Raw genomic sequence first — 14,222 nt, forward strand, 5'->3', positions numbered from 1 at the left:
CTTTCCCAGAAGTTTAAAGACAGTTCAGTGCCCTAATGTCTTATTTGGCAGTCCGTTTCAGGGTGTTAAGGCAGCAGAAGATTTTTTTCTTTTAAATAAATCATGCAGTTCTTAATGTCCTTTTTTCCTCCCCTCTGCCCTGCTTGCTAGAGGGGAGATCTAGATCCAATGTCAGGTTTAAGTAGTCAAAGGATGTTTCATACGGATGCAGCTTTAAATTTCCGTTGCTTTAGCTGTCATGCAGTCGGGGGAAGGCAGACTTCCTTAATTTTCACCTTCCCCATTTTCAGCCAGATTTCCAATTTTAAAATTTTTCAAAATAACGTTCAGTCTTACTCACAGGCTTTTCAGTCCCAAATTTACAGGAAGAAATCGGCGCTCTCCGTTCATGGCGACGCGGCTTCACTCTGCGGGCTGGGTAGTGACTCTCAGCACCGCGCTCTCCTGATGCCGTTCCGGAGCCTTTAAAAAGGCTCTTTCTGCAGTAAGGGGGGCGCTTCTGGTGCCCACCGAGTCTCCTTGTTCACAGGCTTCAGCGCCTGTGATTTTAGGGGTCCCCCGCTTGCCGTAGCGGGTCAGACCCAAACTCGCAGAGCATTCCTCCTCCGGAGCTCGGAAAGAGGACCGCCATTAACGCTGGCGCCGACCGGAAGCCCCTGCCGGCCTTCCTGGACCTCTTCTGAAGGCCGGAGGGGGGGGAAAGGCTTTGCTCCCCACCACCAGCATTTAAAAGAGGTCCCCGGAGATTTCCCTATGGGCTTTCGTCTTGCGAAGCAAGCCCATAGGGAAATTCGTCTTACGAAGCGCCTCCAAAACAGAAAACCCTTTCGTCTTGCGGGTTTTCCGTCTTGCGAGGCATTCGTCTTGTGGGGTACCACTGTATATCACTATATATGCAAACAACTACAGTTCCGTACATTCTTCTCTGGTATATAGGTTCAGTGCTTTTTTTCTAAGAAACGTTCAGGGTTACTCTCATTTTGACTCAAGAAAATCACCATTTCATAGTTCCAATTGGGAAAAATAAATACAGTGAAAGGACAAAAGAAATCATCTCAGGAACTCAGGAGTCCTATTGTTGTGGATTAATTTCATCTAGTTATGCTTATTCTGAATGTACTTCAAATTGTTTTCCAACCTCAGCATTTACACGATTCAGAGGTATCTGAACCAAGCAAACTGCTTGGTTGCTTTGGTTTATTAACTGGCGTTTAAATCCCATTAAATAGACAAAACAAATCCTCCTTAGAGGGCATCTTGTTTTCGCTGAGATTCCTGCATCGCAGGGGGTTGGACTAGATGACCCTCGGGGGTCCCTTCCAATTCTGTGATTCTGCGAGTTGAACTGAACTGGCTGACACAGAACGGTGGAGTTGGGAACCCCAAAGGTCATCCACTCCAACCCCCTGCGATGTAGGTTGGGGGGGTCCGGCAGTGGAGAGACAAGGCTCATCATTCCCCCCCCAGACACTGGTTCACCTCCCCCCGCTTTGTCCCCCCGGCAGACCCCTCAGGGGCCCTGTGGGGCGGTCAGGCCTCGGCCACCCCCCCCGCCCTGGCTGAGTCCGGATGCCAGCGAGGCGGAATCCTCCTGCGAGATCAACGCTTACGCGCCGCAAGAGTCCCACTTTGTCGCCTGGGCGGAGGGGCTGGTGGGCGGAGGGGGCTGCCCCCGCGCCCTGGAGAGGGGCAAGTGGCTCATCGCCAGCATGCAGGCCCCCGAGGCCGAGTTCGGGGTCAGCAGCGTCCTGCACACGGAGGAGGCCCCGCCTTGGAAGCAGCAGGATGGGGTCAGCAGCGTCACCACCACCGCAGGTCCCACCTGGCGAGCGGAAGGGGAGCAGCCGAGCGGCCTAGCGGTCAGAGCCCTGCGCCAGCAGCCTGGGAGAGAGGGACCGAGGGCCAGTCGGTGCTTCTCAGGCAGGCCGGCCTGGCAGGGTCAGCGCGGGGGAAGGGGAGGGGAAGGGGAGGGAGGCCGCCTTCAGCCCCTGGGAGGAGAAGGCGGGGCAGAAAGGCCATGATTTAAATGAGGAATGTCCAATGTCATTGGTTCCACCCTCCTGGGGGGCGGGAGATAGGGGGCACCGTGGGGCAAGCGGAAAGCAGAAATCCCTGGATCAAAGGCATCTGCTGGGTTGAACTACTTGGAGTAGTTTGAAGTGGATTTTGAGTCATTTGGCAAGTAATTGTTGCTCTTTCAAATCTTGCTTTCATCTTACTGGGTCGTTCAAACAGTTGTTCCAAACCATGCCTCTTTTAGGGCACTGGCTGAAAGGGAGAGCGTTCATGGGGGTCCCCCCAAATTTGAGAACCACGAAATTAAATGAATAAATCAAATAGATGGTGGGCTTGTTCAGAGCGGTCTTTCCCATAGGGCGCTGGCCTCTCGGGGGATCGCTCTCCTGCATTGGCATGAGGGAGAGTTGCGCCCCCCACAATGGCTGGCAGTGCGCAGCTACGGCCACCCCAACACTATCGGGCGGACATTTGCAGCCTGGCGCCGCATCTGCTAAACACAGCCCTGGGTTTGTTGTTTTTCCCTTCTGGGATTCCTCCCTTGCACGGGGGTGGGTCTAGATGACCGCTGGGGATCTCTCCCGCTCACCTCGCCCTCCTCCCTCCTTGCGCAGCGGTGCTGTCGGTCTTCACGCGGACGCCGCGCCTGGAGTCCCGCCTCGGGCGCCCGGCAGTCCTGCACTGCGGCTTCTCAGCGCCGGCCTCGGCCTTCTCGGTGGAGTGGCGCCATCAGTTCCGGGGGGCCGGGAAGGTGGTGCTGGCCTTCGACGGAGCCACGCGGGGGGTGTCGGTGGCCGAGGAGGGGGATGAGCTGCTGCTGGACGCCGAGGGCGGCGGTGCCTCCCTGCGCCTGTGGAGCGTGGCCGTCCGCCACGAGGGCACCTACATCTGCACCGTCTACCTGCCCCACCTGCACGCCCAGCAGGCGCTCGAGTTCAAGGTGGTGGGTGAGTGAGCGACCGGGGGGGTCTCCCTTGCAGGGAGGGCGGAGGGAAGGAAGGGGAAAGGGGGTCCACTGCCCAAAGGGACCCCCATGGAGCCAGCATCTTGCATTCTCACAGTGGCCAAATGCCGGCCAGGCCCTAGGGATCCAGATAGACTGCTCCTGGGCCTGGAGGCGCCAAAAGAACATAGGGAGAGTGCTTCAACCTCGCAGTGGCCCAATTGCCCTGAGATCCCTGCCTGGCAGGGGTTGGGCTAGATGACCCTTGGGGATCCCTTCCACCTGTCTGATTCTACGCTTCTAAGAACCAAGCGATCCAGAGAGACTGCCCCTGGGTTGGGAGGCTCCTGAAGAAGCGCCTGGCCACTTGGTCAAGCCAACGGGGACCCTGTCTTCCTCAGGATTCGAATCCAAGAGCCCCCCTCTCCCCTCCCGGCAGCTGGGAGCCTGCAGTGCTCCTGGTTGTCAGCAGGGGGCGCTCTGCTCACTCCCTCTCGCCCTGCAGAGCCCCCCCAGGTGACGCTGCGCCCCACGACGCTCTCCGTGCCCCCCAGTGCCCGGCCCCAGCTGGCCTGCGAGGTCTCCGGCTTCTTCCCTCTGGGTGCCTCGGTCAGCTGGAAGCGGAGGGGGTCCGGCGCCCCCCAGGACGCCTTCCTGGACATCGGGGACTCGGGGCACCGCCAGGCTCCTGACGGCACCTTCAGCTTCACCAGCTTCGCCCGCCTGCTGCCCGTCCCGACCGAGGACCACGGGGTCTCCTACGTCTGCCATGTAGGCCATGCAGGGCTGGGCGAGGCGGGGGTCAAGAAGGCGGTCGTGCTCCATGTGGCAGGTGGGGGTCTGCACTTGGGGGTCTGTGCCGGGGTCCCCTGGGGGCTGGGTAGCAAGGCCCAGAAGATTGGCTGCGGGTGCGATTCCTGACTGGCGGAGGTTGGGAGGTCGCCTGTCCTGGGTGATTTAGCTGGGATTCCTCCCTTGAAGGGGGTTGGGCTGGATGACCGCTGGGGTGCCCTCCCAACTAGGATTCTGTGAATTGGCACTGATCAAGTCGGGCATGGGGTGGAGGATATGGGGGGTGGGGCGAAGGTGCAGCTTTGGGACCTGCACTGGGTGGCCAAGGCAGGGTGGGGGTCTGACATCGCCCCCCTTCTCCCTCTCTGACGCCCCCCTTCTGCCTCTGCCCCTTCTCCCCCCACCCAGGGTCCCTGGGCCCCTCCCTGGAGGACGCCATCGGCTTGTTCCTGGTCGCCATTGTGCTCCTGGGGGTCTTGCGGTCCTTCTTCCGATGGGGTAAGGTTGTTCCCACCCACCCCTTCTGTACTGTTATTTTTGTTATCAATATGGTCCTATTTTACCATTTGGTCAATATTTTAGGGGATACTTTAGCTGAGATTCCTGGGGTCCCTTCTGATTCTACAATTCTAGGATTCTATAAATGTACACAGCATCCTCCTTTTCTGGATCTCCGGGCAGTTTGTGGCATAAAAATGCACGATGAAAACACAACGTACATGATAAAAATGAGAACCAAAACAAATAACCCAGCCTCCCTCAAGTCTAATTATTATAATGAAAAATAGAAATATTTTCCTGGGGGAGACTATTCAGAATCTATTAAGACCATGCAAATATTGACAGTAAAAGCAGTTGAGAAATCTCTCCTCCACCACCTGACCCCTTTGAATGGCGGAACTGGCACTGGCCAATTGACTCCCCTTTCCCACATTTGCCAGTACAAGAAGCTCAGCCGGGAGAGCCTGAGACTCTTGATATCAGCGTTGTGGGTTCAAGATTCCTGCCTTGCGGGGGGTTGGACTAGATGACCCTCGGGGTCCCTCCCGGCTCCAAGGCTCTTTGGAACTCCCTGCCTCTTGATACCAACCAGGCGCCTTGGCCAGACTCTCTTTGGTCGCCTGCTAAAAACATCCCTGCCCAGCGGCTCAGAAATGTTGATTTCCTTTTTAGCTTTCTGCATGCTTTCAAGTATTCCTGTCCATTTCCCTGGGTTTTCTGGTCATTAACCTTTCCCTGCTTCATTATCCTCCTTTTCAGCTTCTGAAGAAAAACCCAAATCGGAGAAGCCCAAATCCGAGGTCAGTGTCCAAGATACGCCCAAGACTGCCAAGTTCTCTCGATTCTTCATTTTTATATTCTTTTAAAAAAAACATCTCTGTGCCACCCACTGAGAGGCAGTGCGGTGCAGTGGTGAGAGGGCCAGACTAGGCCCTGGCAGAGAGATCTGGGTTCGAATCCCCAGTCCCTGGCCATGATAAAGCTCTCAGGGGTCCCGGGGGGCAGGATCCAGTCTGCCTGCTTCACAGGGTTGTTGTGGAGCAATTCCTGCAATTGCAACCCCCAGCCAGCTAATGTTTCCTCTCTGAATCGGGTCAGTATCTCACGGATTTCTCTTCTTTCTGCAGTAACGGACTCTGGGCAACCCTGCTCCCGGCTTGGTTTGTTGCCTGTCTCCGGATCCCGTTGAAAGAGCAAAGTGGATCGTAGGCCCCCGGACTCCTGGGTCCCTCCTCTTTGGCTGCCCAGTCTTGCCCCACTGGTCCCTTGTGGGAAGCCCCCTTCCCCTGCCTTTTTGGGGTCAGGGGTCTGCTTGGCTTCGCATCCTGCAGATTCACAGCTCTGATTTTAAGGGGGGGGCCAGATCTCTGCATAGCAAAAGCCCCCCTTTCTGACAGTCCCTGCCCCTCCTCACTTCCGTGCTGTGAAATTATTTAAGTGTAGAATTGGGAGGGGGCCCTGAGGGTCATGTAGTCCAACCTTCCGCAAGACAGGAATCGCAACAAAAGCATCTCTGAACTCTGCACATGCTCTGGGAGACTCTTGAGGGGGGCCTGTGTTGTCTTTGGGATTGTGGGAGAGAACCTTTTTGGAGGAGGGGAGGCTGACTTGAGCAAGATTGGCATATCCCTCCCCCCCCCCAAATAAATCAATCAGGGATCCTCCACTTACAGAATGTGGGTCATTGGGTGTCCCTTTACCTCCCCCTCTGGGGGACCTGAAGTGGTACAGTCCAGACCCAGGTTTATCCCCTCTAGAGACCTGGGTGCAAAAGGAGCCCGTTTCCCCGCAACATCCCTGCAGAGACGGCCAGGCAGAGCAGCTTTCGTTCCCCTCGGCCCTCTCTCTCGATACGGACTAGGACCTGCCCCCCTTCCCTCCCCCAGAGCCCAGAACTCGCCCCCCTCCCCATTCTGTGTAGATTCTGCTGTAGACTGTGTTAACGGAAAAATCTGAGGGCTCCCTTGGACAAAACAAAGACACCAACCAGGATAACTTGGAGCAAAACAGCAGCCTGTAGGCTTGGCCTTTATTGAACTGATGCATCAGGGTGTTCCCCTCACTTGCAGGAGAGAGGAAAGACCCAGAACAATGGGCCGCAAGACCTTATAAAAACTTTTGAAATTCCCCTCCTCTAGGTCAAGCCCACCCCCAGAAACATCATGCATACATTACAGAAAGGAGGGGTTGACATCATGCATACGTTACAGAAAGGGTTGACATCATGCATTCATTACAGAAAGGAGGGGTTGAGGGAGGAGTTGTGGTGGTAACCTGAGTGTCCTGTCACCTGGCTGGTTCCTCCTTTCCCCCTCCCCATGAGTACTTTCCAGGTGACAATGGGGAGTTTGCAGTTTCCTGCCCCCAGAGGGAAGATCTGATCATTGTCCTTTGTTTCAGCCCGTGGTGAATCCACTGTTCTTTGTGATTTTGATTGTCTTCTGTCTGGGATTATCAGGGTTGACATAGCAACTGGGCAGGGCTCCTGTGGATGTGCTGGTATGCTGAAGAGATTATGGCTGACCAGAAACCAAGCACCCCCCTTTGATCCTTTGATAGTCTTTGTCACATGGAGTAAAAAATGGAACAGTGCAAATCCGATGTATGGTTGATTTTCTATGAATTTATAACAGAAATGTGGCGTATGTAGTGTGTGAGTGTGAGTGTGTGTGAAGTTTGTGCAAACAGAATGATTGGGGTGGGGGGGTTCCTGCTACAGTTCCCCCCTTCGGAGATAAGATTGCAAAGGTGGCTACTTTGCAATCCTTTTCTCCGCACAATTTAAGGTGGTAAATAATAACCTGGTATTCTCCGTCCCAGATGTGTGTGTCCATGTGAACCTGAAAGGGACTTGGATATCATGCTACTTTAAGGATATTTGCATGGAAATATAATGGTGTAACAGTGCACTGCTCAGTTACTTGTGGTATTCTAGCACCTTGGAAGAAATATTTTCTCAATAGTGATCTATGCTTTACATTTAGGCAGGAAGGTCCACTAATGACTGAAAAGTGCAGTTTGCTTCCCCCCCGCCATTTGTGTGTTCTCAGGTGTCAAGGTAGCTCTTCTGTGGTCTCACATCGGCATGGTGTCGCAGTAGTGGCAATCCCTGGTGAATCCACTTAGGGCTTTCATATTCATCATGTAGCCTGGCACCCACCACAGCTGGCACAGGTTTCGGACACGTCCTGAGAGAAATGTCTTCGCCTTGGCCAAAATCCATGGGATTTCTTATTATTATTACAGGCTCTGGTCTCGCAGATCACTTGCACTTTAAGGACCAAAAAGCTAATTGCAGCCTGGATACACTTGCCCAATTCAAACTGAGTCCAATTTGAATTTATGTGCCCATGGTTCTCAACCTTTCAAACCAGTCTGTAAAGGAAAACCGTTCTTAAAAGGGCACTTTGTCCAAATAAGTCAATTTAACTCTATAAGGGATCATTCCTGCTAAACCAAAGCATGTGCATCTTCATGTATCTTATAAGCTTCTCCTTGGTAAAGCAAGTTTTTGCACATTTTAAAATGGATAGGGAAAGTTGGCAGAGTGCCAGGTGGGACAATGAAATGTGGTTATCTAAACATTGGACTACACAATAGTGTGAGCTATCAGAAAGTATAAAATGCATGAGAATTGGTGTGCAAGCAATAAGACATTAAACATAAAAATTACACACAAAAATACCCCCCTTGTGGAAGTAACACACTGTCAGACACATTTCAACATTCCTACATAATAACACTTAATACAAAACAAACTAATTAAATATCAGTTGCATATCTTGACACAATTGTGATCTTTTACGCATGTATCTTTTGAATCCTGGAGCACAGAGGCTTGAGGTTCAAGTGAAAAGATGTCCTTGCAAGTCAACTCCACCCCCCTTTGTCAGGCCCACTCCCCATCAGTCTATATCCTTTGAAAGAGATAGCTGTGGGCACTTTGAAAACTCTGGCGTTGCAGGTCTTGTGATGGCGAAGGGGTTGGGTTGTTGCTGCTTTTCATCATTGCACATCTGTAGAAGTGATATCCTGTAAGGGGCAGGGTTTTGGGGCGACTTAAAAACACAGTTAGACAAGAAGGATGTCCTCCATTTTTCATGGGAAGCTGCAAATAATAAAAAATCTTAGCACATTAAGCGTTTCATTCATTCCAATATTATTATCACATTTTCCTATAACTACTGTTATTATCTGCCAAGTTCGTTTGCTTTCCTTCACTTTGGAGAGAAAGAGAACTGTAAAAAATACAAGGTTAAAATAATAATGAAACACACACAATGACTTATGAGGAACGAAAAATAAATAAATGCTAAGACACACAATTTTAAGAAATCTGAAGTAACAATGAAAATAAAAGAGTGTTTCTTGAAGTGACAACATCGGCTATAGGACAATACTGGAAAATGACTTAATACCAAGGAAAAAAAATGAATGGCAATTTAAAGTTGTGCAAGTACCTTGCACTAGCCAAGATGACAGAATTAATAAGAAATGCTCAGGCAAAAAGGTAAACAAATACCATTCCACAAACAATGTTTGGTTGTGCTTCGATTAACTTCATAGACATCATGGAGAGACAGATTAAATAAATGAAAACAGATTATTTGTAACTTTAAAAAAAAGTGTCAAAGCCACAAAGAGATGGAAGTCAAACTGTAGCAGGGATTCAGACTTGTTTCACAGAACAGAAAGAAAGTTGCTGTGGGAGGAAAAAGGGACAAACACTTTGTTATCGGGGTTCACATATCCTGTTAAAAGGGAAAATTATTTCATGTGAGAAGTCTGTCAGGAAATGCTGTTCCTAAAATTCCCATTGAGGGGGGGAATGCTTTGATATTTACCTGTGAAAAGAATTTGGCATGTTAAGATTTGGAACCTGGAAAGCTCTTGACTTTTTGATGGGCTAGTTTTTTTTGTTTTTTTTTGTTTGTTTTTTTAGCCTTTTGTCTTAAATAGCCCCTGGAGCAAAGACAGATTAAGGGTGATTTCCCTCAATGGTTCCTCAATGGTTCCGAGTTTTCTTTTACATTTGGAAGAAACCTCCTCTCCCCCCTTACAGTTCCCCCCTTCCTCTCCCTCTCTTCTTTAGCTGATCTAGCCTCTGTGCATGTGCAGAGTTCATGTCTCAGCAAACCTTTTATACTATTGAAAATGTTGCATCCTTTGGCTAAATTACCATTTGAATAAGGGAAGGGAAGGGCAAGGAGTAGATTTTGAAAACAGGGTTTGATTTTAAACGAAAAAGAGGAACTCAGCAATTTAAGTATTCACCAAAACTAGCAATTTCAGCCCAAGCAAGAGACTGCTTCCTTTATGTACAGGAAAGGGCTAATATCCTTCTGGCCATTCGCGGAACAATCAACCGCTCTCTTATTTATGAGTAAAAATGGCCAGAGTTAGAATTCATAGGATTTTTTTTTTTTTTTAACATTCTCAGCCATTTCAGCCTTACCATTTGCAGACAAATTCTACTGCCCTTTATTTACAGGATGGATGGTCAAGGCGTCTATGTATTGAGCTGACTTTGAGGTCTGATTTTTTAATAGTAGACAAAATGATAAACACTGTAATCACCCAAATGCTTGATGTTACCAGTTGTGCTTCAAAACATCATGGCTTCATCTCGCACCTTTTAAAACTAAAAAGCAAAGCTAGGCTGAATTTCAACTCCATTACCACACCAGAATTTAAGAATTACCCTCCAATGCTTGCAGACACATGGTCTTCCACACAGCCACAAATTGGGAGAGTTGAAAGGGACCCTGGGGTCATCTAGTCCAACCCTCCAAAATATAGGGTTCACAGCAAGATTTCGCAGCAAGATTTGTACTACCAAAGAGGCATACACCATTTAAGTACAGATTTCCAGCTGGGAAAGGAAACATCTATGCTCATATCATGTACTAAGGAAGAGGAAAATAAAAGTACATAACTTTACACAGAACCCTTTTTGCAGATCTTGAGATAGTTTGAGTGAGTTTGAAATGATATTTAAGGAAGAAGTGAACAGTTTTCGTAAGATAGGGAGAGGATCTCTTATAAAGCACAGTTAAAGCAGCCCTAGATTTGATTTTTTTTAAAGGGAATACACAAGTGTTGCCCCCTCCCCCCTTTGCAGTTTCCTTTAAAGGAAGCTTACTCGGGAGTAAATTTACCTAGCACAGAAGTAAGAAGGGAGAAACCAACTGAAATAGGCAGGGTGAAACAAGGGGGAGGGGGGCATTTTCTAACAAAAGAGGCCATGAAGCCTTATAGAGACTGATATCAGGAGCCTTACAATAACTCTTCTGTCCAACCAAATCAAAGTTAAAACTGGACTCAAATATTTTTTTTCTTAGAATGAACACCATACTTTTATAGGCATACGCTTAATGAAATACATACACTGCATTTTAGTTTGAGAGAGCAGTTGTGCTCAACTAGGCTTTTGCAGCAGAAACATTAGGTTAACTTCACCTTCTCACAAACTCAAAAGTTACAACAAACATCATTTGCCATTAGACTTAGAATCACCCTCCTCACTTAAAACTAGAAGAAAGAGGTGGGGTAATCCCCCTTTCAGAACACAAGTAGCACGTATACAGGATTTCACCACTTGGGAGGGAAACTCTCTTTTAGAGCCTCTCTCAAATAACAAACATTTGCACACTCCATTCTCCATTTTGTTTTGTTTTAAGATTGATAAGGCGCAACATGGCTTTCTTAGATTTAAAATTTTGAAGCAAGCTTGCAATTTAAAACTATGTGCATTTAAGAACAGTCTGTGGATGCCAAGGCCAATGTAAATACAAACCCTTGAAATATTTCTAAATCTTTGAGTACATCTCTTATTCATTTTTTTTAATTTTATTCTTCTTTTTTTTTTTTAAGAGAAACTAAGATCTCTAATGCTGGGCTGTTATTATATCTACTGCCTTCTGAGCACCATTAAGTTTACAGTTTCATGTTCCAGCTCTAGGCTACAGTTTAACAACACAAACTTAACCATTTTTGCCCCTTTATTTTATTTCTATTTTTCTCTAATTGGAAATGACAAGCTGGAGGGGCATATTAGAGTCCTCTCTGGGGCAAAAAGGCTTCATGGAAGCTTTGTTGCCAGGAGGAGTCCAGCTAGGGTGTTTAGCGAGCTCCCATTCTCTCATATGTTATTATTGGGCTTTTTTCGTTAACGAAGTACGCTAAAGACAGAAAGAGTGGAAACACACACACAAGGGAGGAAAGGCAATGGGAAAGAAAGGGGGGACAGATAGAAGATCCTTTCAGTACTCAAAGTACCATTGACTAACACAATTCCTACTTATCTTCAAGCTACAAACTCATTTCAATAAATCTTATACATGAACTTAAACTTCATCCACGGGACACCTGGCCTGAAAACTTCTACCTCGGGACACCTGGCCCGAAAACTTCTACCACGGGACACCTGGCCCGAAAACTTCTACCTCGGGACACCTGGCCCGAAAACTTCTACCTCGGGACACCTGGCCCGAAAACTTCTACCTCGGGACACCTGGCCCGAAAACTTCTACCACGGGACACCTGGCCCGAAAACTTCTACCTCGGGACACCTGGCCCGAAAACTTCTACCTTCTACCCTCCACAACAGCCTCCTGCCTAGCCTTTTGGACTAAGTTCGGGCTCCCTACTGGACGCCTGTGCAGTGCAGTGCCAGATCGGGGGTCGAGAAAACAAATTGTAGGGACGCCTCCGAGGGAAGACGTCAGAGAAACAGTAAAGGAGCCACGCTTTCCCGGACTCAATTCCAAGACGGAAAACGGGGGAGAAAAGGAGAGAGAGATTAAGACGTTCCTGGACGACCCCGAGGGGGAACATCGGAAAACAGTAATAGTACCACAATTTCCCCGGTCACATTCCGCGTAAGGAATTGGGGAAGAGAAAGGGAAAGGATTTGACGTTCCTAGACGACCCCGAGAGATAACGTCAGACAGAAAAGTTCCGCGATTTCCCTGGCCACCCTCCGAGGGGGAGAATCGGGGGAAAAAAGGAGAGAGAGAGAGAGAGAACGTACCCGGCCGACTCCGAAGGATACCGTCAGAAATGAAAGAAGGAAAGTCTGGCTGTCGTGGGGACGTTACTTTTCCACCCCCCTCCCAATGTATTTGACTTCAAACCATACGCACGTTCGAAGATGTCCCCCGCAAATCTCAGGATCCTTTTCTTTTTAGCCGGCTTGACCTTGCCTTTGCTCCCCTGGTTGAGCTTTTGGTGACGATTGATTACCGCCCGCAAAGAGGAGGCAGGGAGAGGAAGAAGGATCCCTGGGCTAAGGTTGCCCAGTGGCGCCCGATCCCTTCTATCTCCCCTCTCACCTTTACAGGAGAACCAAGTGTCCCTGAGTCGCGGTCGCCAACTGTTAACGGAAAAATCTGAGGGCTCCCTTGGACAAAACAAAGACACCAACCAGGATAACTTGGAGCAAAACAGCAGCCTGTAGGCTTGGCCTTTATTGAACTGATGCATCAGGGTGTTCCCCTCACTTGCAGGAGAGAGGAAAGACCCAGAACAATGGGCTGCAAGACCTTATAAAAACTTTTGAAATTCCCCTCCTCTAGGTCAAGCCCACCCCCAGAAACATCATGCATACATTACAGAAAGGAGGGGTTGACATCATGCATACGTTACAGAAAGGGTTGACATCATGCATTCATTACAGAAAGGAGGGGTTGAGGGAGGAGTTGTGGTGGTAACCTGAGTGTCCTGTCACCTGGCTGGTTCCTCCTTTCCCCCTCCCCATGAGTACTTTTCCAGGTGACAATGGGGAGTTTGCAGTTTCCTGCCCCCAGAGGGAAGATCTGATCATTGTCCTTTGTTTCAGCCCGTGGTGAATCCACTGTTCTTTGTGATTTTGATTGTCTTCTGTCTGGGATTATCAGGGTTGACATAGCAACTGGGCAGGGCTCCTGTGGATGTGCTGGTATGCTGAAGAGATTATGGCTGACCAGAAACCAAGCACCCCCCTTTGATCCTTTGATAGTCTTTGTCACATGGAGTAAAAAATGGAACAGTGCAAATCCGATGTATGGTTGATTTTCTATGAATTTATAACAGAAATGTGGCGTATGTAGTGTGTGAGTGTGAGTGTGTGTGAAGTTTGTGCAAACAGAATGATTGGGGTGGGGGGGTTCCTGCTACAACTGTAAGCCCCGTGGGGCAGAGCCAACCTGGAGAATAAACACGCCTTGAAAAGAACTGCATGCTGTGGGTCTGTTTGGTGAGGGTGGCCAAGTTTGATAAACAGTAGCAATAAATGGTTGGAGGAGAAGTCTGGGAAGGGGCAAGAGCCCCTCTCTGCCCCCCTCAAGGCTCCTCTCAGGCTCATCCAGGGTCCAAGGCCTCCTCCATTTTTGGAGGGCCAGGAAGTGAGTGGTCCCTGCAGCTTCGCCTGCTGGAAAGGGGGCGACATGCCAGAGGCCAGCCTGGCAGGGTTGTTGTGGAAGGGGGAGCTCCTGGGACCGCCTCCTGGGCCTCCTCCGCAGCTTCACTTCCAGACCGGTCAGGAATTGGAGGGGAGCAGGGTGCTCTGTGCATGGCGATTGGGTGAGGGCAAGAGAGAACCCGGAAGTGGGTGGATTGAGCCGGGAAGAGAGGAGAGCAGCAGCCGGGGGGGGGAGGGAGGGAGTGGGGGGGTGTTTTTCTCTGCCAGGTTGAGAGGGGCTCCAAGCCCTCTTTGAACCGCCCCCCATCTATTGATTTTGGCTGACTAACCCTCCCCCCCCCAAAGAAGGCATCCTTTTGGAGCCCATCCTCTCCTCCGCCTCACGAAAAGGATTCTGGGACGCTTAGTTTATCCTCCCCAGCCAAAGACACCTTTGTCACCCCAAGAGTCAGCGCTAGGAGAAGGGCTCCACCTGCAGGAACAGGGGAAAGGCCAGGCTGGAGACTCCCCTTCTGGCCCCTCGGGGTCCCAGGAGCCCTTTCTGGATGGCCCTCGCTTGCCCCCCCAAAT

The 14,222-nt window shown here is 49.8% G+C and overlaps 1 pseudogene across 1 annotated transcript; it reads left to right on the top strand.

Annotated features, from left to right (window-relative positions):
• Window positions 1–1,417: 1,417 nt before the first annotated feature.
• LOC308579597 (tapasin-like) lies at window positions 1,418–5,890 on the top strand (annotated as a pseudogene). The gene is made up of 6 exons: window positions 1,418–1,815; window positions 2,631–2,963; window positions 3,465–3,791; window positions 4,160–4,249; window positions 5,012–5,052; window positions 5,380–5,890. The product of its transcript is annotated as a tapasin-like (transcript).
• The last annotated feature ends 8,332 nt before the right edge of the window (window positions 5,891–14,222 follow it).

The sequence above is a fragment of the Podarcis bocagei genome, assembly GCF_964188305.1.
Source record: "Podarcis bocagei genome assembly, contig: HAP1_SCAFFOLD_236, whole genome shotgun sequence".
Classification (NCBI taxonomy): domain Eukaryota; kingdom Metazoa; phylum Chordata; class Lepidosauria; order Squamata; family Lacertidae; genus Podarcis; species Podarcis bocagei.